This window comes from Takifugu flavidus, chromosome 7, assembly GCF_003711565.1.
Source record: "Takifugu flavidus isolate HTHZ2018 chromosome 7, ASM371156v2, whole genome shotgun sequence".
Taxonomy (NCBI): domain Eukaryota; kingdom Metazoa; phylum Chordata; class Actinopteri; order Tetraodontiformes; family Tetraodontidae; genus Takifugu; species Takifugu flavidus.
This window is the reverse complement of record NC_079526.1, coordinates 7,464,278-7,488,301: the sequence shown is the minus strand read 5'-3', so window position 1 is coordinate 7,488,301 and position 24,024 is coordinate 7,464,278. Positions and strand designations below refer to the sequence as shown.

The following is a 24,024-nucleotide window of genomic DNA, read 5'->3' as shown; positions in this document are numbered from 1 at the left end:
GACATTTCATGCATGAGTTTGCATGTATCCATGTGTGTGCGGTGGAGGATAGATGACATCAGCGGCTGGGCAGGGAGCAGGCAAAGGAGCTCTGGTCAATATGAAAGTGGGGTCTGTCACACAGACGTCGACCGGCTGCACGCCATGCTGACAACAGAGCTTTCAGCCACTGGCAGAGGCTTGAGTACTGGCTGACGTTGTTCTGCCAAAGCCTGTCAGAGCTGTGGCAGCTTAAATGTTTCAGTGCAGCAGTCTGGAAAGAGAAAAGTAACAGTTGCAGCAAATGCTGGAATTGAATTTCTACTTTAAAGGTTTCCATCGCAACTTCTTGGCCACACTGGAAGTAGAGGGTGTTCACTTTTTTCTGGTAAATTGAACATTATAAGGTCAATTAGAATGTAGTTGATTGGACTTTTATTCTTTAGGGATTATATTTTTCAAGCAATTTTCTCAAGAAAATCAAAGGAAAACAGAAATGTTTTTGAATGTTTAATCCGACGTAATCAACAGGGTGGATGTCGCCAGTGTGGATGTTCCAGCAGTAAGAAATGCCCACCTGAATCCTTGTATTTTCATTAATCCCAGACGTTTTCATGGTAATGAATGCTCATTTAGAAGGCCTAACAATTTTGAGGGAATAAAAAATCTCCCTTTTCTAAAGCCTGTCATTTCAGCACAGACAGCCATCTTTTTCATCACTGCCAAGGTTCCTTTTTTCTTTTTAAATCCAGCTTCTGCACAAGCTACCCTGCTTATTTAGCATTTGTGGCATCTGCAGGGTGGCCATGTAGTTAATGTCAAGGACGAAGCGGTGCAGGAGGTGTTACGCTGCAGCTGAACCAGTTTCCTGACCACTATGGGTTAAGGAAAGTGTAAAGAATATTTCCAACAGGGATCAATGAAGTATCCCTTTTTTTGGCAGTATTTGTATGCAGTATTTTGGTTGGGACCACCAGAGAGGATTGGTGTCTAAAATGCAGGCTGTGGAATGATGAAACATCTCCCAGGCCAAGGCTCATCGGTTCTCTTTCTCCTTCCATCAGAGGAGGTGGTCTTTGCTTTTCTTTGGTCCGTCTTTGATGCCGGTCTTTCTGTTGCCCCAATAAGATTCATCATCCAGGCACAAACAAAGCCCACCTTTCCAACAAATGCATCTGCTGCCTTTCAAGGCCAAGCGTCAGAGTGTTGAGAGGAGGAGACAACAGAAGAGGAGCATGGAAGCTGTGAGGACAGAGAGGCAAGGGACACATACAGTTTCACCCACCCTGATGGTCTGTGGCAGCCCCCAGCTCTCAGTACCGTACCTCCAGAAGACCTTATTCAGGCTCACCTAATGAACACTCCTGCCCTCATTCAGCCTGACAATGGAGCCCTCCACTGCCATTGAGCTGGCTCACAATGAGGAACATCGCTCCAATTAAACCCCAGAGACAATGACCCAGGGTAGGTAAAGGGGTGGAGGTGTGTGCGTAATATGTGTGCGCATGAGGGGTCGTGCTGGGGGGTCAGCAGGGTAATGAACAGGCTCAACTGAGCGGATCTCTTCTGAAGTCCACTGAAGTGCTGCTGCCTATGATGTGCTATTTGGATCAGTAAGAAGCAATTAGGTACCCATTCCCAGCACATCCCAATCCCCCCAAACCCCACCCCTTATCTGGAGAACAAACCGGTCAATGAAGGAAAAGGAAGAGGGAAGAAAATGTTTAAAAAAGTAAATATGACAATGCGCATAAAACTTAAGGAAGGTATTTGATACAACCCAGAGCGACCAGAGTGTGAAGGGGAGAGGAGAAACAAAGCTCAAGGCCACACATATAAATCAATGTACCACAGGCCTTCATAATGTTGCATCTGAGTTTATTGACACACATGCTCAAAATACAGGATCTGTGGAGACATGACATTTGAGAAAGAGCACAGGTGGGCTCGAAAGCCAACAAAGACCAGGACAAAGGCAAGATGTGTGCCATGATAATGCAGCTCAATGCAGAGCCCACTCATGAATATGGCAGCTGTGGCGCAGACAGCGGTGATGCTCTCAGCTGATGTGTGTGATCCATGCACTGCCTGTGCATGTTTGTGTGGCCACGCAATTTGACCCACAAATTATGCCTGTCCTCACACTTCTGCATTCTCACTGACATGTTGCACGTATAAAGAGATAAACCCCCCCACCAAGGACACTGATGTGTCTCTATCTGCCCATGTGCAGCTCTCTCTTGGACTAAGAAAAAGTCAATCAATCAGTCTGTCAGGGGAACAGGACCCAGTCTCTGCCCAGAGATCAATGCGACTCACCCAAGGGACTAACAAGTTAGTCCGTAGGGGCATGCACAATGCTGCAAATCCCCTTTAAATCCCTTGTCCTGATCCAACAGCTGACTCGGTAGATAGATACATGTGGCTTATTATAGGAAAGTGATCAAGATCCTCCATTTGTAACACCCATTTGTTAACCTTGCTTCTCATGGCAACCTCTCGCTGACTTTATAGTCTGTAATAGCTGGTCAAGATAAATGAACTCCCCAGATTTCCATAGTTACAAAGCTAACTTTTAGGTTTTTGTCCATTAAAGCAGTATTAAAGGCCTCAGCATGCTGTTGAAGACATCAGAGAATTTGCATTTGAAATTGTAAATGTAATTTGTTTTCTTTCTCTCTTCATCTTTGGAGGCTGTCAGATTTCTATGCCACGTGTGCAGCAGGAAACACTGAATAAACTCTGCTACTCACAGTTTTCGAGACTTTGTGTCAACTTCATCAACTCTGAGTCTCACCAACTAGACAGGTTTTGTTCAAGATCTCATATCCCCTCAATTTTTCTCTCTCAATGACCTCTTAACCCTGACTTTTCAGTGCAGCGTTCCTTTCTTTATTACGGCGAGCTGTATTGTTTTTAAATGAGAACGGACATAAATACTTGCTGATATTCTAGAGTCTTGCCCGAGTGGAATGGAGAGTCACCGTAAATCAAACGTCCAGACGAGGTGTCCCACTGCTGTGTTCTTGGTGTGTGTGTTGCTGAGCTCTTTCTCTGTGTTTACAAGTGTGTTTTTGTTCCACTGGCCATGCATGGCTATGTGTGTGGGACGCTGTTTTTCAGTCCTTGTCATCGTCTTTACTGGTGTTGCCACAGACCTCCTTTTCTCTTCCTCTTCTGGTTCCTGTGGCCTCCCAAAGCTTCCTCTTGCCGTCAAGATGTAGGACTGCTGAGGGACTTGGACGGACGGGATGGGGGTGGAGGTTTGGAAGAGTAGGGTAAGTATCGTGTTCTCTCTTTCTCCCCTACTACAGATTTATGGGGAGTCAGTCCTTCTGTAAATATTTGCCTTTCCCCCTGTACTGTGGGAGATTGATGGCCTTTGATGTGGGGGTGGAAGTGCAGAAGCTCAGGGTGTTGCGATGGACAACATCAGGGGTTGTAGGAACTGATAGAAACCAACTGAAGGAGCTCCTCAACCTGGGTTAGGATTAGTGTCCACACATATTTCCTAAAGTAACCTCATTTTTCCATATACTCCCATGTACATAGTCAACAGGAACAAGGTTACACCTCATGACCAGTGAACCAATTATTTTAACGTAAATGTTTGGAAAGTAATGGAGCAAGGTCTGCCAATTACCTGTTCCATGGAGAGTTACACTGGGGAAAAAAAACTCTGAGTGGACCTGCTAATAATAATCCTGTCTAGAGTCAATCACAAGTTACAAAAACATCTGCTGAAACTCTCAAACCCTCCAAATCTCCTTTGTAAATAATTGGTTTCAGATTCCTGAATCTATTTCCAGATACAAGTTGCATCATTTCAAGTTAAATTTGTCAGCGTCTGTTTTCTTTTTGCATACAACCCTGACTCTGCCGCCTCCACAAAACGCCAACTGCACGCTCCCCACAGCAAAGCACAGTTTATCCCAAGTCGGCGATGTTTATTCGTGCATAATTGTCACAACCGTGTGGCAGCGTAGCGGCCCCATTCTCTTCTGGTCTCATTCTCTAACTGGTTCGGATAAATCGTAGGCAAGCAGCCAGCGTGGTAAGTGTTCTGTAAAAGCAAATAATTGCTTTAAATATTAGAGTTGAAAGGAACATAAACAACTAATTTCAGCCATTATGTTGGCAGCTAGTGTAAACTTTCTTGCTCTCTGAGTTGCCTTCAGTCTGCTGTACACCCCCCCCACACACACACACACACTCATCCACCACTCCACTCTGCACATCTTCTCCCCCACTTTTTCCAGTTAACAGCTCAGTGTCAGGGGGTAAGTAGTGAGGCCCTACCTCTGCACCCCACTGAGTGGGGCAGTTTCCACCTCTCTGTGGGTCTCTGGTTCCTATTTGCCACCCTCCTTCCAGTGCGGCCATCATTCTGCAGCAACGCTCCTGCTTGTGACAAGAAAGAGAGCAAGGAGGAAGAGAGGGGTCATTCGAATGACTAATGGTAGAATTCACAGGAAACTCCAGGAACATTCTTCCTCAAATTATGCCATTTAACTTCTTGGGAGAGCAGAGAGGGAGAAAAAAAAGACAGGAAAGCAGTCAAAGTAGAGAACACATGTATGTGTGTTTAGGTAGGAGGAGGCAGCAGGGTTTAAACAACACAAATAGAAAGCAAAAGGAACTCGTAACCATTTGGCCCTTTCGTTCTTTGGTGGAATGCAATGCGGAGGCATTTACATGTTCACAGTGATTTATCAGCATTGGCTTGCAGCCCTATCTCTGTCAGTTCAGGCCTCTCAGAGTCAGGAAAAGGCCATAAGCCCAAGGAGACAGTGGGCCCAGACTATTCACTCTCTCCCCGTGCACCTGTTCCCTCAGCAGGGGGAAATAAAAGCCTGTAATTATGTGTGAAAGGGGCTCAGCCAGATAACTGGTGTGATAGTGTCAATCCGCTAATGTTTCATATGACTGTGATCCAATGAGCAAGAGGAAAGGACCCCTGTTTGGATTTTCCCTGGTTTATGACAGTAATTATGCACTTACAGTACACAACATCTGTGTGATCTGATTAGTTCATTGAGATAGTTTTTTTTAAATTTCAATTTGGTTTAAGAACGATCTTATTTTAGTCACTACAGAGTGGCAAATCTTGCAGTTTCCAAGTCAATAATAACACTTCTTGAACTGAGGACTTGCCGTGTTTCCCCTTCCTGGAAAAAGTACATTTGTTGGACTCTACCAAGATGTTTGGATTGTAAGACTCTGGCAAGTTCAGAAAAACAACAGATTTTCAAAAAATAAAGTAGACACTGTGTGCTCCATGGAATGAAACCTTTAGCCAATGTTGGCAGAATGCTGTAGCTTCTTAATACAGCACATGACCTTATTCACCTCAGAATCCCTAAACATCACCCATAACTCTGGGAAAAGTAGGTGGGAAGGATAAGTACAGCCCATATTATACAGTCGACTGTGAGAAATGTGGGCAGGAGGGTGCGCTGTCAAAGTAAACAGTGCCAGGCCACACATAAAGCTGGTGCTTTGTTCAACAGGTGATGTAAAATCCTGCTGAGAGAGCGCAGCGACCGCAAGTCATGGCCTGTAGGCCTAAGGTTGAGGTGCCCTGGTCAAAAGATGAGAAAGGAAGCATGGAGAGGGAGAAATGGCCACATTACGCAACAAGAGTTCCTGGCCATAGCTGCGCTAGGGATACTGTGGCAACATGATTGCTGCCAAAACCGCCAGACCACCACAATGGCCCCGGAGAATTAAAGTTTTTAACTTTTTAAACAGACAGATGCATCTTAAATCGGGGAGGTCATTTAACAGATGTCCCTGTAAAAAATATTCACTTATACAAGTTCAACAAATGGTATAAATGGTGTTGCACAATGATTTAACAACTGGTATTATCTGTGTGTATTTTTCAGCTGTAGTGCGGGCTTTTTCCCTTCAGGCTCAGGTTTCCTTGCCTAAGCATGACTTAAGTTGAAAATGACTGCATTGGGAGTAAGATCAGTTATTAAATACCAGCCTCTTTCCTTCAGGTAACAGTCTCTATATTTAGTGGTTTGTTCAAGGCCGTGCTAACTATTTTACACTTCGATGTGCTTGGAAATTTGAAAAGCAGGAGAGGACAAACTGGAAGAGCAGGAGGAAACATGTCCGTGTGTTTAAAGGCAGCTGCGTCATCAGTACGGCTGATTTTTTTAAAGGATTTTTTCTAAAAAAGCTTGGACCCTAGTGAGAGACTAAAGGTTATTTTGGCTTTTCGGGGAAGCGTCATCTGCACTGAGCCTCTGCACGGGAGTACGTGTGCGACTGTCTCTGCGGCAGTCGGCATTTGCAGCAAACCACAGAAAGCTAACATTTGTCTCCATAAAATGAGGGAAAGGTTTTGCTCCACCTGCCTGATGCAGAGAAAATCACAAAGCACAGCGGTCGCACAGAATAACCTGTGATTTCTACAGCCACCGCAAACTTTATAAACCATCTGATCCCCGTGTGTGATTGAGTGTGTGTGTCTGTGTGTGTGCGTGCGTGCGTGTGTGTGTGTGTGTGTGTGTGTAGCAACACCGCATGAGTCATACCAACGTTGCAGGTGATTGGTCAGGAAGTGGTCATGTTATTATCTCTAATTGAGGGGTAATTGCAGAGCTGAGCGTAGCGTACTGTACGTGTGTGAATGTGTACGTGATCATTCTATGTGTCTGTGTTTGTGTTTAGGTGTATGCAGAGTGGAAAATTACATCTAGAGTTTAGACTTGCTGTGATTAAAAACAAAACAGAGTAAACACTGGGCTCTTAGTGGGCAGCAGTGGGAATATTTCAACGCTCTGCATCCTGTGTGTGTGATAATGTGGCGCTATTGTCGGCCTGCAGATTGTGGTAAAAAAAAAAGACACATCTTTTGCACAATCAGCCAAATGTCACATTGAACCTTCCAATGACTCTCTGAGCTGATTATAATTTTGACCTGCTTTGTGTACTTTCAGCCATTAAACTGAATCAAAAACCTCATAAACTATGTGAAAAACACATACGCTGATTGTTACCATTTGAAACGAGTAACTATAAACAAAATGACGCCAGTGTTGGTGCTTCAGCCGCACGTCTGCCTTATTTTGAGTGGGTAAACAAATCTTTCAAGGCGGCAATTTTTTCAAAAGTAAGAACGCATGGATCTGCTCTCCGATGGGAGACTTCTTGCACGCCGTTTAAGCTGACCAAGAAGCAGTTTTTAAAAAACAAAAAACAAGCAATTTGGGTGAAGGTTTACCTTATCAACTCTTTCTCTCTCTCTCTCCGTTTATCTGTGGGCTTGAGCCCCCTCCTCACTCCTCCTCTCTTCAGATAGCCGTCTGTTCTCACCTACTCTGAGCAGAGATCTAATTGAGGGAAATCATTCAGATAAAAAGCCCCCACAATCATGCGGCTGCACTTGCGTGTACATGTCCGCGTACGTGCGCGCGCCTCTTCCATCCAACCCTGCCACCACCTCTCCTCTGTTGCTCCCCCCCATTAAAATGCCATGTTGCTCTCTCGACCCATGTCTATCCCTCTATCTCCCCAAACGAGCCTTTTGTGTGGCACAGAAAAGAGCCACTGTTTCTGGGAGAGAATGAGAAGAGGCATTGGTGATTGGGGCTAAAGGGGGGGGGTCTTTTCCTGTTGTTTCGGACCTCTGGGAGCACCTCCTTAACATCAGGAGAGCTGGGGTGCTTCCAAAAATGCTCCACTTTTCACTCCTCTCTCCTGCCCTCTTAGCTCCCATAACCGCCACAATGACCCACCTCCAGTCAAACCCACCACAGTGACCAGTGTTTGAATTATTTGTTGACTTTTTTGGTTTGACTTTTTCCAAATTCCGCGCAATAAAAGCATTCCCGCATTCACATTCCCTTATTATTTATGAGCGTTTCGTAATGTCGCAGATTCCGTTCTGGCGACGGACACCCACGGCTGCAGTGACACCGCGCGCCCATAAAATATGCACACTGATTGCAAAACCCTCCACGTGAAGAGCGCCCCACCACCCCCTCGGTCTCTCCCTCTCACCATTCACCAATGAAGAGGTAGCGATGGTGTCATTGTGGTGCGACTAGTGGCATGACCCCCACAGAGCAGAGGGGCAGTAGTGGCAGCGGCAGTGGGGGTGTGTGTGGAGAGGGTACAGGTGGGGGAGCTCGGGGGTAATAGGGTGGGACAGGCTGTTGTTGAGAGGTCCAACCCCACTTGGCACCACTCTGCTCCCCATAGTGTCCGTGTCCCACTCAGAGCTCTTCTCATTCCTCTGACGTTCCCCTCTTTTCACTTTCAGCGTGAATCATTTTAACACCTCTGCTTTCCTTTAGTTTGTGTCTCCAAAACCATGATGTGTTTTATTTAAAGGATGTATTGATGAGTAACTATAATGTTTTTTTTTTTAGAAATATCACTCAGGAAGTATGGCTCCTGAAGGACAAACATGGTACCACTGTATTTTTCTGGTCAGTGTTTCAACATATGGTTGCTTCTTTGCAGAACAACGTGTAGTTTGGCTGCTTCCTGAATGCTGGATGCAGTGTTTTTGTGATGGGGACATGATCTTGCTTGAATGCTCTTGCCCCTATTACAACAAACAGATAGAAGCCTTCCTAAACAGGGATTAATGTCGATGTTTAAAATTTGCTAATCTGCTGAACAAATTTTCTCTGTGGTTTGTTTCTTTTTCTCCCTCTCCCATTTTCCTGGCCTGATTACATCACAGGCTCTGGTGTCTCAGCGCAGCTGCATGGGTTGAGTGGTGGGGAGGTGAAGTGGGCAGTGATCTCAAGGTTGGCTGCGCTAAAGCATCAACATACTTCCTTCATTTCTCAACCCTGAGACTTCGCCAGGATGAAAAAAATAGTACCACCAGCCCTGCGTGCCACATGTCATTTCACCTGGTGTCATGGTGGACCCAATAAGTTAGATCTGTAGCTAGTAAAACCTTTTAGAGTGTAAAAATATTTAGGTTTTTATCTGATTCTCTGTGCTGGTGATTGTCTCTCAGAGGTCAAAGATCATTTGCTGACCCATGATCTTCAAAGTCTGTCATCCAGCGCTTCATCAGACGTCCTGGTCAGAGTCCCTGAATTCACTCTCTGGCGTTCACTTCCTTTCGTGGGCTTGTGTGCACCTCCACGTGTTCGGTGAGTGTAGAGGGGAGAAAAAAGGGAATGTGCAGCATTCCGAGGGCCACTTAGGGAGCATTATTCTGCATTTACTTGCATTACAGTTGTCAATCGGCACTACTTAGAGCTAAATGAGCTAAATGAATATTCTGTTCTGGCGCTAATGTGATTTGAAAGGCAGGTTTGTGTGCACAGTCTGTGGGCGGTTACTCAGAGATGGAGAGAGTGCCGGTGTGTGAGGAGCTCGGCAGCAGTGCTCTCCACTTGCTTCTGTCACCCCGGTATATCCCTCTCTACACTGCAGCCAAAACACCAACAGACAAAACATTAACATAAGTAAGACCTCTCCTGACAACTCGCTCCCTTGCTGTTTCTCACTCCCCTCGTTTTGCCCTCTTTTCAACATTTTCTCTTTGCTTTATGCTATTTTGCAATCTCTCCCTGGTCTCTATTGGACTCTCCAGCTCTGCCTCTCCGTCTCTCTAGCAGAGAAAGCATCAGCGCCGCGCAGAGAGAGGGACAGCAACAATGAAGCGGCCGCAAATCACACTGATTGTTAGTGCTGGACCTGGTGGATGGGAAGAGGGCTAATGTAATTGTCCAGGCCCTTGTCACTGTTGATACAGGCCCTTCAGAAGGCAGCGTGATTTAGCTAAAAGCTATCTCTAGTCCAAGTAATTAGACACACCATTCAGGGTGGTATTAGCTCGGGCTGCTGCTGTCATTGTGTCCCTCGCACAAACATGCATCTGGTGAAGGCCTTATCACACCACTCTGGGTGTTATTGAAACCATTAGCAGGGAGCATGGTGTTCTCTGCTCGGAACAAGTGTGTGTAGATTCGCATGTGTTTTTATGTGAGCCAGAAACCACCACATGCTTGCATGCGCGTCCCTTTTGTGTTTGACTATCACGCCTGTATCACCGCTATCGCCTGCTTCTACAAGTTGATCGAGTTGAGGTAGTGCAACACACTTGACTCCCCTAAAGCGTCCCATGCTCCCCATCTCCTGCTGTGACTTCATGATCCCTTATTAAATCAATTAAAGCAATCCAACCCTCTGTGGTACAGATGGGGGCAGAGGGGACCAGGCACCGTGCTCCCCTGTTCAGCACGTACTTCAGTGGCATTATAACCTAGAACCCATGGGAATTGGGCAAGAGTACGTTGAATTGTTTGGCAATATTCTCTTCTAGATGATCTGTAGAGGCCTATACTCATCTGAAGCCTCAATATGAATCACAGGAGCACTATTTTGATTCATGTCCTATTTTCCAGAGGATGATGGACATACACCAACCTCACCTGTTTCACGACCCTGTTCAGTGAATTTGTTTAGATTTTTTTGGAGAGTTCTGTATTTCTGCCGATTTCGGTACTTTATTAGTTATGTGATGATTTCTTCACTTTATTTTGGAAGTTCATGTTGTGTTTTTCAGAATCAAGCTCAAAGTCCCGATGCATGGGAAGGCTCCACATCTTCTCTTTGAAGTGAACCTGGAAATACAGAAGACTGTCATTAATCCGCTCTGCTCAAGAAAACTTGTTGGGTTTGGACAGAACGCTGATGTTGGCTCTGGTTTTAGAGGGGCCCCCCTCCCTCACTGTGTTGTCAGTGGGGCTGATGATCCTCAGTCATTAGTGGTCACTACATGGGTTAAAGCAAACATCCAACAGTGAGCCAGTAAAGATGTCCAGTGTGAAGACTTTTACATACTGGGCCGTCTCTGGTGTCAAACAACCAATAAAGTGCTGGTAGCACTGACTCAGCTTTACCCGACGCACATTAAGATAGCCTGAGGGAGGTTTGTGCTTCAGTCAAAGCCGAATGGAAAGCACTAAAACTCCCTCCTAAACGTTATTCTCTATTTTCCACAGTTCACCCCTCTCTCTGCACTCCTCTGCTCTCCTCCCTCTTTACGGGGACATTGGACTCCCTGACAGTTTGTTTTAAATTTGACCGTGCAGATGTTTCTCTGGGTGACTGACTTTTATAGTTTAGAGAAGATTATATCAGCTTTCCCTCAGATTGTGTTACTGTATTTAAAAATTGCTTGGAGGAGGAGGAAGAGGGGTGTGGGAGGGTGCAGGAAGGGGGGTTTGGGCTCTGAATCCCGGGTCTCCCACTTGCTCTTAATGGCGGAGTAGGGTGGACAGGGAGTTTCAAGGGTGGAGGGAGGTTAAGGTTCACAGCAGCCTGCTTCGACTTATTGCATTAGACACAGTTTCTTTCCCATTTCACAAGACAACACCAGCGTTAAATTTGAGGATATTGGTTTTTGATAGGCAGCTAACAGTTGAGTCCCACTTTCCACAGTACAAGGCAGTCAGCATATTCCTCATATTCCTTAATATTCCACTTAGACAACAGCAGATGATGAAACTCCCGCTAAAGCTCCACTCTTCCCGATTGCCTTGACTCTTTCCCATTTATTCCGCATCACTGCTGTGAATGAATCATTTCACTCATTTGTCTACTTTTTCACAAAGGACCACATCATCCGCAGCAACTTCTAATGTTTCTCTGTGAAAACATGCAGGATAGTAGCGTTGGCAGTAATTGAAAGATTAAAGAAATGGACGCCGGCCACGGTGCCTGGCTCATCCTGGTGGGCCCGAGTGATTGTAATGAGAGCTTGAGAAAGGGTGACGTGCAGGTTTCCTTCACAGGTCCGGCCTGTTTGCTTAACAGGAAGCTCAGGTTACCTTCATTAAACCCCAAGCTGCCGCTCCACTGAAAGGCTGTAATGCAGCCTTCAGTCGTAGACAGTTTAGCTCATAACTCAACGTGTTGTGTGTGACGGCCTGTCGGGCGCGTTGGCTGAATATTGGCTTGCCGGCTGACTTATTGGCCGACGATCCTGGGTGGCTGTGTGATCAAAAGGCAGGATATAAATGTTAAAAATAAAATGTCATGCCAGCGTTCAGAATAGCCTGTGGAAGGCCCTCATCAAAGGGAACAATGCTCATTCTACAGTGATAATTCAGCGACAGTCCTGTCTGGGGTTAATTATAGTCAGGGTTAACTGTTCATCAATTCCAACTGTGGTTTGCGTGCATGCAGTGACATCAAAACAGCTCTGCGTCTTAGCCCTGTACTTACTTGCTGCGTGAGGGGAAATTGGGCTTAGCGCTGGCAATTTTCTTACTGCTGTGGCCCACCAGTGCTGAGGAAGTACACAAGCTAGTGCTACTGTAGACGACTGTGGTGGATGGAACAGGCTGCCTGTCTAACCTGATGCCCGACTGACTGTTGAGCGGTTTGTCTAATTCATGCTGCTGAACAACCACTTCCTTCTGTCACTCTGCTCATGATTGATGCCACAGCGAGAATGACTTCAAAACGTTTGATTACAGAGAGCGCACGCAGGCTGATTTATGCAGGACAGGCATACACGTGTGAAACGTGACATCATTAGCATTCATGCTTGTGTGCTAATGCATCTGTTTCGCTGTAAACTGTTGAGGAGGTTAATCCATGATCACCATCTAGGCTTGTGGAAATATCAGCTCTCCCATGCTAGTTTCCTATCAGCTGACATCCATCAAGGGTGTTTTTGATTGAGCAATTTGAAAACAAAGGGTGATGTTTTGTCAAGTTATTGCACATGAACATAAATGAATGTTCAAAGCTCAAGACTTTTCATGCAGGATAAAATACAATATACACTGCCATATCTTGTGCCATATATTTTTAGTATTAAAACTTCCTAAATCCTGCACTTATAAATCCACCACTGCTTTTCAATGTTCAGCCTGTACCACTTTAGAAAGCTTCATAATGTGCTACTTACTTTGAGCACATTTGAACGTGAATACAGATGAAAGTTTTGCTGTTTCCATGGTGCCTTTAGTGATTTTGCATGATTGAATCTGGCATCGCCATCAAACACACATCACCCTCCTCTGAAAAAGTACGGCCGAACCCCTGAAATAAAAATCTTGACGATTATCCGTCTCTATTTGGCATCCCAGACTTTCACGTTAAAAGCGAAAAAGTAATATGCAGGAGTTTGTTGTACCACCACCCATTCACTATTTCTTGCCTCTGTGTGTGCAGACAGCAGAAATTGGTAGTTTGCAGTAATGTACATGTAGAACCCGGCATGATTGTCTTGAAATAGATGAAAGAGCACCTCCGCCTTGAACTTTGAGTGGCTTCCATCTTTTTATCATCTCCTGTTGTGCTGGGCCCTCCATGCTACTCAGAGACGAGGAAGATGGCAGAGGAGACAAAGAGCCCGCACCTCCGCCATCTCACTTTCTCTTTGTAGCGCTCTCTCCATCACTGTTAGTCACACATGATTATGCCCTGTCGACTGCCAACCAAGTGTTGCTATTTGCCTGTAATAGCACGACAATCAGTGTCAATCTGTGCCGAGCTGCAAATGTCGTTTACACTGTTGCCTCGCTGCACGTTTTACATATGGTTATCATACACACGTCGCCTGCACCTATTCGGTGTAGTCAGTGTCGGTCATATACGCTGTTAATAATCATCTACATTTTTCCATAAACATATACTTGGTGCAATATCCTAGCGTCGATCTTAAGGGTAAACAATTGACTGTCTGCACTTGTGCCATCGTTTGTGTTTCGGTTCTGACGCGAGTCGCTTCCTTCCTTCAGTCGGCCTGGAAGATGAGAAGGAGATGAAAGCTGCGAGAGAAGGGTTGATGGGGTCAAAGGTGGCAAGGTGAGAGTGGAGAAAGGAGACAAGGAAGGGCAGCGTGGGATCAATGTTCATCCGCCTCAAGTGTTCCTGCTCCACCTTTAATTTATGGAGATGTGTGAAGCAGACAAAGTGTAATTGTAACTTTGACCATTAAAATCTCTCAAGAGGGAAACTGAGCAGTAATCATCGCCAGTTCTCTCCACTGATGATGGTGAGGCATTTAATTCATCCTGGAGAAAAACAAATTAAGGCTCTACTCAGCCCGGCCTGCCGTCACACAATAGCATATATAAATATTTTATCTTTGGTGATCCAGCTTAGCAAAGGTTTAATACATCTCCATTTTCACAAGGGCCCACTCTCCACCCTGTGGCCTCCATCCCATCTGCCTCTCCTGCCCATGAGTACCTGCCGTCCTCTTCTTCACCTCACTGGTCCTCCTCCTTTCACTTTTCCTCCTCCATCTATCCATCTTCCAGTCTCTGCTATTATTCCTATAGTTACAATTTTCGTTGGGAACTGGGAGCACTCCAGTATCTTAATCCTCTACGACACAGATGGATCACTTGCTGACAGACAATGTGGAGAACATTTTGAAAAGCAGAAGTGAGCTGACATCTTTGGAAACATCACAATGATTTATGGACCCATGCGTGATCCAAACCGAGACTGCGCCATTTTACAGAAACGCTCAATATTCTAGATCGCAATAAATTTGGCCTGGCGCAGGTGACGGAGCTGTTATTTTAGCTTCTTTTTTCAGCTGGTCTCCAGTCAAATAGTAAAACATAATAGTGTGTCCCAGTATATTATAGGAAATAGAATTACGTCGTAAAGTAGTTCTCCACACAAATGGACCTCACTGAAATTACAGCTTTTATAGCAATGCTTCCAATTCTAAATTAGTCTAATGCAAGATTTAGGTAGGTCTTATTTTATCACAATTAAACATTCTCTTCAGCTTTTGGGTCAGCAGATAAAGACCAAACAGGGTAAGCAGGGCTCAATAGTGCACAGGGGATGTCGTATAATTTTTTTCAAGTCTTTTTGCCAACATTTTTAGAGTTTGCAGTGTACAGTTATAGATAAACACTGACGTTTGCATGCTAACCAGATAATCTTGGCCCGTATCAAACTTGTGTTTTGTGGTTATGGAAGTGGGGCATGAAAACACCAGTGTTAAGGGGGGATCTGTAATTTTACAAGCTGCTGCATTTTCTTAAATAATTTCAAACAAATTTCACAAGTCCAAAGTCCAACACACAGTCTTTTATTAGTATTCTGCAACAACCATAATCAGACCCGCTGTTAATGACCTCATACGCTTGTCAATTTGGGTTTTAAAGGCCCGTCTCTGTTTGATGTCAGTTCTGTTCAGGTTACACAGACCAGTCGGCTGCGTTGACGCCCCACAAGACAGGGTTGCATTTTAAGTAACTGCAGAGCGACGTGGCCATTTGCGCCACCGCTACATGAGCAAATAGTTTCTATAGTTACAGGCTTGCTACTACAAGGTAATTACAGAGACCAGGATCATCATAGATATTACAGTCTGCAGCATTATTTGCTCAACGATATGCTGCCCCTATTTTTCGGTGCATATTTGACCAACTATACTGTCCAGATGCAAATCTGACAGGAGTATTTCCCTTTTAAAGTGCGATATACTTCAGCCAAGAAACGGCATTTGTATGAGTAAAGCTTATGTCTTTGAGCTGATTTCCTGTTGTTGTTTATGCTGTCAAAGAAATTGGGAAATTACAGCCAGAGCGTAATAACTGTGCTACGGAACGGTGTGGGTAGGAAGGGCAACACCCGGTGTGTGATTCAGCATGCTCCCCGTCCCGCCTCGCTGCAATTTGGCTCAAGGTCTAATGAGAGGGATTTAATGGATTTATAAAGTTTGAGGATTCCAGCGTGACCGCACGCTCTTGGCTCAGCGAATTACAAATGTCTGTAATAATTGGTGAGCTGCCTCTACAATAACAGGAAGTGGTGGTGGGGGTGATGGGAGCATGAATTTCCCAGTGAAAAGCAGCCACATTTTTATTTCGTCAAAATTATGAATCTTTTATGAAAATGTGACTGAAGACAAGTCACTATTTTTCACGTCAGCACACATATTGAAGCATAATATACAGAGAATATTGTGCACTAAATGTAATGATTTATGATGGCGCAGTCATTAGCATTGCATGTGCATTGAATTTGCTTTCACTACTTTCCTGTTGCTTTGGGGGAATCTTTTAGCCTCATTTTTTCTCGGAGACGCAGCTCTAAGATTCGCTGCGTTTTCAGACCGAGATGCTCAGCAGCTGTCAGAGAGTCACGGTGTCCTTGTGGATCGATAGGCCTCTTGGCTAATTTGTTGTTAATATGCCTATTGATTAAGTGTCTGCAGGGAGCAGATCAAGAAACGGTTTGAGCCCGGCTCCCTTAAACCCCTGCGGAACCTCACATGCCACCAGATGATCCAGGAGCGTTAATATAGTTATTAGAACTCTAACCTAATAGTACAATAATCAGCTTTCTACAGAATGTTAATACCATGAGCAGAATGTGGGATATTTTATTTATTTGAAACGTATAATGAACCTTATTGGGCATTGTGCATATAAAATACGTCAAATCAGCTCTTATTCCAAAAAAAGAAAGACAGAAAATCAAAGTGAACCACTCTCACGGGGAGGAGACCCTCAGGACAAAAGCAAGATTTGGTGTCTCCCTGTTTATTCCTGCCCTCACCCAGTATTTATCCACCGCTGTCACTCATCTTTTTCCTCCCTCTCTCCCTCCCTCCCTCCCTCTCTCTCTCTCTCCCCTGCAGCTTTCTCTCACACAGCCGCTGCAGCGCCGAGAGAAAGATCTGGGTGACCATCTGAAACCAATTATGGCGGCACTGCAGCCACCCAGAAACTCAGTGACGGATGGGGATCTTGTATTTATGGCTAGGGTAATTGGCAGCGCCTGCACGCACACGCACGCCCATGCACGTACACACACACGCACAAGGAAATACAAAAGAAAAAGATTTAAACGTTTTGTTTTCAACGCACACGCATAAGTCACAGTTTGTGTTTACAATAAGGAGTTGATGTTACGCACAGTACAGAGGTGCGCACATTGCAGCAGGCCTCACAGGCTGCGGCGGAAGTGCCCCCCCACCCCCCCCCCCCCCCCCTACCCCCCGCCCCCAGTTTATGTCTTATTCACAGTCAAAGTGATACAGCCGGGGTGTGAATCAAAAACCTTTGTCATGGGAAGACAAATAAGGCTGGATGATAGCTGGAGAGGCATGTTTGTGTTCTGCAGGCTCTAATCAGAACTGATGTTTATAGCCGATCCTGCCGTCAGGACAGAGGTTGTACATCTCAGCTATCTGTCTCAGCCTGTCAGCGCGTCAAACCTGCATGCAAAAACATATACAGGACACATCTGCCTCTTGTTAGGCTCCATAAATGGTTGCCATGTGGTCTGCTGATAAATAGCCCGGCCTATTTATTGGAGCGCAACAAATTGGCTACAAACACTGACATGGATTTGAAGAACTATAAATATTGAGACGTGATGATATCTTTAAACCTGCAGCAGGTCTTTAACAAGAGTCCCTCTCCTTTGCTGTTTTATGTAGTTGGAGGTATTTTGACTACTTTCTTCTTTAACACGCGGCCTTGTTAAATAGGTGGGGGGACAATGGCACTCTCACACAGAGCAGGCTAAAGTGTGTGTGTGTGAGCAAAAGGCTTGGCCACAACTAAGCTGAGCAGATCCGCCACTTGAAGGATAAGGAGCCCTGTTACACCCGAACTCTCAGAGAGACGTAACCAGAAATTCCTGAATGAATCTGCAACAGACAAGCCCTAAACCCCGTGTAATTACATATTTGGAGTTTATCAGGGTTTATGCGAAAATGCACAAGTTTCCCTTCCCTGGTGGTCCTTAAACACATCCATATGGTTCCATTTCTGCTCCTCCCTCTGCTGTCTCTCTTTCTCTCCACCCCCCCCCCCCCCCTTAAAAAAAATCTTCCAACTCCTGTTTTCTTAATGTGAAAAATGGCTTTGGCGCGCAGAAGGACAATTGGAGCAGTGTTTTGGTGTTGTTAAGTTGTTGTTGACTCTCTAGACTCACAGTGGGACGGATCCACTTCGGCGTTCTGCGGCGTGTCAAGGCCATCAGCGCCGGAGCGGAGCGTTCGGTGGAACTGTGCGCAAACAGAGGAAGCCACAGCCTGTCCGCATCGCAGAGACTGGAACACACACACAAATCTGGGGAGGCCTTATATCGTGTGTGGGCCAGGTTTTTTTTTTTCTCTCTCTTTTTTTAAAATTTCTTTTTCTCTCTGTCTGCTTCTCTCTTGTGTCCTCCCTTTTTCTGTCTTTCCTTCCCTCCCTCTCTCCTTGCCTGCTTGAGAAAAGTGATCTGTTTTAAAACACGTGCTAAATATTACCATATTTACATTTTCCTGTTTCAAGAAGGCAGCAAAAGGGGGGTAGTGTGTGCTGTGTATTTTTCTTTTTTTTTTTAGTGGAAAGGTCTGGGTCCAGGGTTAGGCTCTGTTTGAAACTTTAAACCTTTCATGCTTATTTGTTTTATGATTCTGCAGGGCACCGTGTTTACACTGAGAGTGCAACATCTGGATTAGATAATTTGTTGGGAATTAACCGAGCCTGTGTGCTTATCAAACTCATGTGATTACATCTGTTTGATATTTGGGGCTTTTATTTATCATGCAGTATTTTTTAATTATCTTCCTCCCCCTCCACAATTTTCTTTGGAGGATTAAAGTCACCAGTAAACCCACCCCCGCATGTGCTGCCACATGTCTGTCATATAAAATGGCTGCCCATAATGGTCATTCCAAACTGATCTTTGAATTTATTTTTCAGTCAAGGAGAAAAATAACAATAAGTCATCACGTTCTTAATCTGGAGGCTGGTGTTCGTTCATGAAACGCCAAAGTTCAGAACGATAAATCATCTCAACGCAGCGCCCCGTGGTTGTGTTTTTGGATTACTGTCAGAATCTTCCTTCCTTTTTCATCATAATCAACAGAACACTGGGCTCACTGAGTCAGATGTTTCGCTTCAGTTGACGTTTCCATTCACGCATTTCTGATACATTGTTCCGCAATTTTGACTTTTCAGTGAGGAGTAATGATTGTTACGGCAATCTCCTGAATCTCTAATCTAGAGTGAGTGCCATTAATGGTGTTTTTATTTTATTTTGTTTCCATGTTTGGTGGTGTTCAAATATAAATTGAAGAACTGGCAGCTTATGAATATACCAACATAAGTCATATATATGGTTTTATTTTACCTTCAAATATTTCATGCAGCCCAAGTGTGTGTACATGTGTGACTGTGCTGGAGCAAGTGTGACAGGCATCGTCACCAGTTTATCGCAGGGCCCTATGTGAGCGTTTCTGGGTTCGGTACCTTGCTCAAGGGTACCTCAGCAGAGCTCTAAATTAAATTATTGTAAATGTAACATCATAAATCAGCACAATATGGTGTACAATGTGTTTCTCGTCTGTTTCACTAAACCCATTTTTAACCAACCAAACCTTTATGCTGGTGCTGACATTGTGCTGAGACATTTCAACCCATAAATAGCTGAATTACCAGTTAATCGGTCCTATATTGTTGCTGGTCTCCATCCTTTGCCATCTCACAGACGCTCTCATCAGTGAGCTAGCAGACATGGATTTGTGGCTGTTTTCTGTGCTGCTGACATTGTCAGACAGAATCGCGTCCCTCTTGAGCGCCGCCGGCCTTTATCTGCATTCTGTGACCCGTTGCAAAGCTTCCTGCTGTCCCCGGGGGTGAGTTGGCCCGTCCCCTCTAATCTGGCTGAACCGCGGTGATTCCATCACTCCCCTAGAACCACACAGAAAGATTAGTCCGACTGCACATGGCAGATGTGTCCGACGCTTGATTTGTGCGTGTTTTATTGACTCTGGCCATCTGTTAATACAGTTGCTGGTTCCTCCTCTCGTGTTTGTTGATGCACGCAGACGGGGGAGCCGAGTGCCAGAAGAAACATTCAGCCGTGCAGAGAGGAGGGATAGAAACAGAGAGAGGGAGAGAGATGCAGCTCGGAGGGTAATATTTCATGTCAGAGTGCTGCTCCATGTGGTAACCTGTCTTTAGCGCAGAGTCGCTGTGCGGTTGCAAACATTAGCCCTGTTTAATGGTCGCCATAGCACCGGTTAGCTGTAGATGGCTGATGAACGAGGCCGTGACGACCACAAAGGTGTGAATTCCTCCGCGAGGAGGAAAGTGAAGGATTGCTTTAGATATTTGGAATTCCACCTGGTACCATTCCTTAGATTCCCTCTGAATGTAGCGGGAGCACAAGGAGCAGTTGTTGCCAGCGTTCCGCGGATCGTCTGTGCTGCTGGTGTGTGTCGTCGGAATTTTCTTGGAGACCCAAAAGGATGATAATTCTTAGCAGTTGCACTCGCTTGTGCAGGGTTGTTTTCTCAGGCATTTCTCCTCTCTGCGGGCCTGCTCCTCACAGCCGTCGCTCCCAGGGTGTCTCTTTCCTCCCCTTATGCTCCCTCCTAAACCATTTGTAGCATTTGAAAGCTGCTGAGCTTGTGAAAACATTCACCTCACATTAATTCTCCTCCGCCGTTCTGAAAACGCCTCAAACACGAGATAGATTACATCTCAAAGCTCAGGCGACGCGTTCAGTATTTAGTCAGTGCAGTTTCGGGCAATATTTTAACTCTGTTGTGTATCATCAGTTGTCGTCTTGCCGGCTCCCGTCATTCCCAGCATTCCTCTCGGCTGTTTCCTTTACAGCTGACTGCCCGTTTGCCTGCCACATGGAAAGTTAAAAGGGGTTTACAACAAGGGCTAATTTCCCTCATGATGATGTGATTTCTTTACACTGGCATCACTCGGCCGGTGGAAACCACAGACCTCCAGGTGGGTCTGCTGAAAGGGAGATGGAATCCAGCCCGGATAAACACGGGAAGAGTGGGGAGCCCATCCCTCCATCTTTATAGTGAAGGAAAATGTCTCCACACTGGTCTGTTTTTTGGGCCGATATGGCCACAACTGCTTTGCTCAAAGAGTGATTAGGGACTACTTTCTCGTGAAATGAGGTTTTAATGTTTTAAAAAGTGAAAGCAACCCTCAGCTCCGCAGGGGGGCACGTCTGAACTATGCGTGGCCGTGGCCTGCTGGCTGCTGCACACATCTGCTCACTAGTGCCTCGAAAAGGTTTGAATCGCCACCTCCACGTTTCCCTTTGGCCTCACTGACTCTTTTCAGTTCTGCTCAAGGTTTATTCGCAGCACGAGAGCGCGATGGGTGTTATGGGGGGGACCGGGTACAAGCTGCTGGGTTCAGCACAATGTTAGAGCTAAGAGTCGGGTCTCAGTAGGGGAGAAGCCAGACCCGGATCAGATCTAAAAAGTAATTCTTCCTGCGTGTTTTCGCCTGTGTGGCAGGTGGGCTGAGCTCAGAGTGGCTCGGCACGGTCCTACTGGCAACACCAACAACCTTCCTGTGGAATACCGCTACTGGTGGGAATATGATCTGTCTTGGAGTGGTGCAACAGTCTTTTGCATCCTTCATTTAACTGTGCCAATTTGGATTCCTGGAAATCCAAGGTCAGCCTGTGTCCCTTTCAAGTGTGGGCGAACAAGGCCGTCCACATTTTAAAGTAGATGTAAAAGCAGCATTATGGAAGAGGAAATGTCAATATAAAATATATATAATATGTGTGAGTGACACATAAGACACAAATTCCAATGTATTGAAACATATTGGTGTATAGTCTATTAGAGTCATGGCAACAGATTGTTCTGAATGGATGAATGAATTGATCCTTTATTGGGCAATAAAGTGAAAAATGCTGGGATGTCGGGGGCGTTTGCGTTATAGATCAGAATAAAGTCACCTCTCATTTATCTAAGCATTGTCCTAAATGTGCACAGGGTACTTATTCTTTCAATATAGCGGTGGCCAAATGATGAGAATACCTGAGATATTTTTTGAAAAGTTTCAGTTGTTTTGGTTTAACTGGCAATTACAATAAACTGTACATTCAAGGTGGCAGCTATTTAGAGCTGCTGTGATGGTCAGTTCTATTCATCTGTCAAACATCGTGACAACTTGACATCCAAGTGTTACAAGAATGGATTATTAGTCTTGCTGTCTTGGTAGTGTTGGATGAAAGGTGCTTGACAACCAGCATCACTGGATTTTCTGGAGCAACACAGTTGTTTTCTATTGTCTCTTGAAGTAATACTAATAATAATTTTTTAAAATCAAGATAACAAATGTCTACAAGTTAGCTGAACACACTGAAGAAGCGCGCTGATAACACAAGAGAGAGGCCTGATTTAACTGAGGAAGTGTGACAGCTGATGGCTTTGATCAAAGAAAAAGATGAAGATTGGAGAGCTGAAAGATACAAGAATGGATGAGGAGGTGTTATCTGGGCTGAACTCATCGCACCTACATGCACAAATCATAGCAGGTGACAAGGAGGGGGGAACCAAGAGGTGAACTGAAGTGACCTTAGCAGCAGGTCATCAGGTTCTTCAGTTTAAAATATATTCCTCTAGCAGCCGGCCACACTATTCCTCTCAAACAGAAGAAGAGGCCAAACATCATTCTTCAGTTTGTGAGTAGAAAGGCTGAAATGGAATTTCTATAACATGCAAAACACTGAATGGCTCAGGAGTAAAAGAATTCTGAGGAAGCAAAAGTGAATTCAGGACAGTTGGACGAGGAACTGTAAAGTAACAACTTTGGCAGCGATGGGGGTGTTTAATGACTTCCAGAAAGCTTTTGATGCACTCGATCATTCTTTACTTCTGCAGAAATGTGATCATTATGGTTTGAGAGGTGATGTACAACTCCAGTGTTTATTTGCTGTGCAAAACCATCTGTGGATTTAGTCAGCATTATGAAATTAAATCGTGTTTTTGGAAGCCAAAAAAGCAGTAGAATTTCAGCTCTATCAGGTGTTCGTTCTGGCCGCCACACTATATATTTTTATTCCGTCTAATTAAATTGATTCCAGACTGTTGTTTTTCTCCCAGTATGTTTTTGAGACCATCTTCTGGAGACACCGAGGGACATATAATCACAAATTCCTGCTCATCTACATTATCTGCTTTACAGTGAATCCAACATAAACGACGACTCTACTGCGGAGGCTTCTTCTTTGGCGTCACGTGTTTAGGAACTAAAAACCCTGTTGAACTTGTTCTGGTTCACCCCCTCGGCCACATGCTACCTCAAACCCTCTGGGAGGAACATTTTAATTGGCACTTAATTAGTTAATTGACTTGAGTATTTTCAGGAGGGGGGGGGGCGTAACAGTGACAACAGGGGCTCGGGGCCACAGGTGAGGTTGGAGAGGATCAGCCCAAGGTGCTTCCTGTGTCACATCACCAGCGGAGGTACCCAACAGCCCCTTTGAACTGAGACACAAACACTGGAAACACTTTCATCAGGCCGATGTGTCATCACAGCCTGGTCCCATGTATATGCATGGGACTGTTTAAAAATATACAAAGCCCAATTTGCCTGGGACAGGCTAACCTCAGGATAATGAATCACATGTGATGTGTATCTGATATGCAGCTTGAGTCATCACCAGATGTTTCGACAGGATTCCTTCCAGTTCTCAGGGAGAACAATGGCTTTTCCAAGACCAAACCAACGATACCCCCATCGAGAGAGAAAAGGGGAAGAAATCAACAAACACTTGCTGCCGCAATGAGCAAAACAGAAGAATTCACAATAGGACAGAAGAAAAAACACTGGAATGCTCTCGGCACCTCTGGAAGGGAGACCAAAGGGCCTATAATTGAGGAGACTCGTACCAACGAGAAGTTTTGAGGTCAAGTACAGAAGAGGAAGTAACTAAGCAGGCCTTCAGATAAAAGCTTACAGGTGGAACGAAGTCCACGGCTACATGTGTAGGCAAGCTGTGATGTTTGTTAGTTCTGCTGTCTGTTTGGAGGTGGAAAACGTAGCTCCCAGCGCATAATATGTTTGCTCAGTCAAAGCATGGCGTGCACTCTGGATGACACCGCGTGTCTCTTCCACTAGACGTGCACGCACTCACGCCTATGAAAATTTGTGAAGACGTGCACACACAGCTCGGGACACCGAGTCAGCTACACACACACGCAGGCAGAAGCAGCACAAACGCAGCCACACTTTGGTTGATCCCTCCGTTTATTCACATGAGCGACAAGCAAAAAAACATCCTGTTTCAATAGCG

The 24,024-nt window shown here is 45.1% G+C and overlaps 2 long non-coding RNA genes across 2 annotated transcripts in view; one reads left to right on the top strand and one right to left on the bottom strand.

The window, feature by feature from the left end:
- Nucleotides 1-24,024, top strand: part of LOC130528912 (uncharacterized) — a 60,230-nt gene that overhangs the window by 29,273 nt on the left and 6,933 nt on the right. Inside the window, exon 3 of the long non-coding RNA XR_008951435.1 lies at nucleotides 16,595-16,720. This is a non-coding gene — a long non-coding RNA (uncharacterized LOC130528912). The remainder of the gene's footprint in view (nucleotides 1-16,594; nucleotides 16,721-24,024) is intronic.
- Nucleotides 1,841-7,487, bottom strand: LOC130528914 (uncharacterized). Its single transcript, XR_008951437.1, has 3 exons — nucleotides 7,217-7,487; nucleotides 4,279-4,380; nucleotides 1,841-4,042 (listed from the first exon to the last, which is right to left on the bottom strand). It is a non-coding gene; the product is annotated as an uncharacterized LOC130528914 (long non-coding RNA).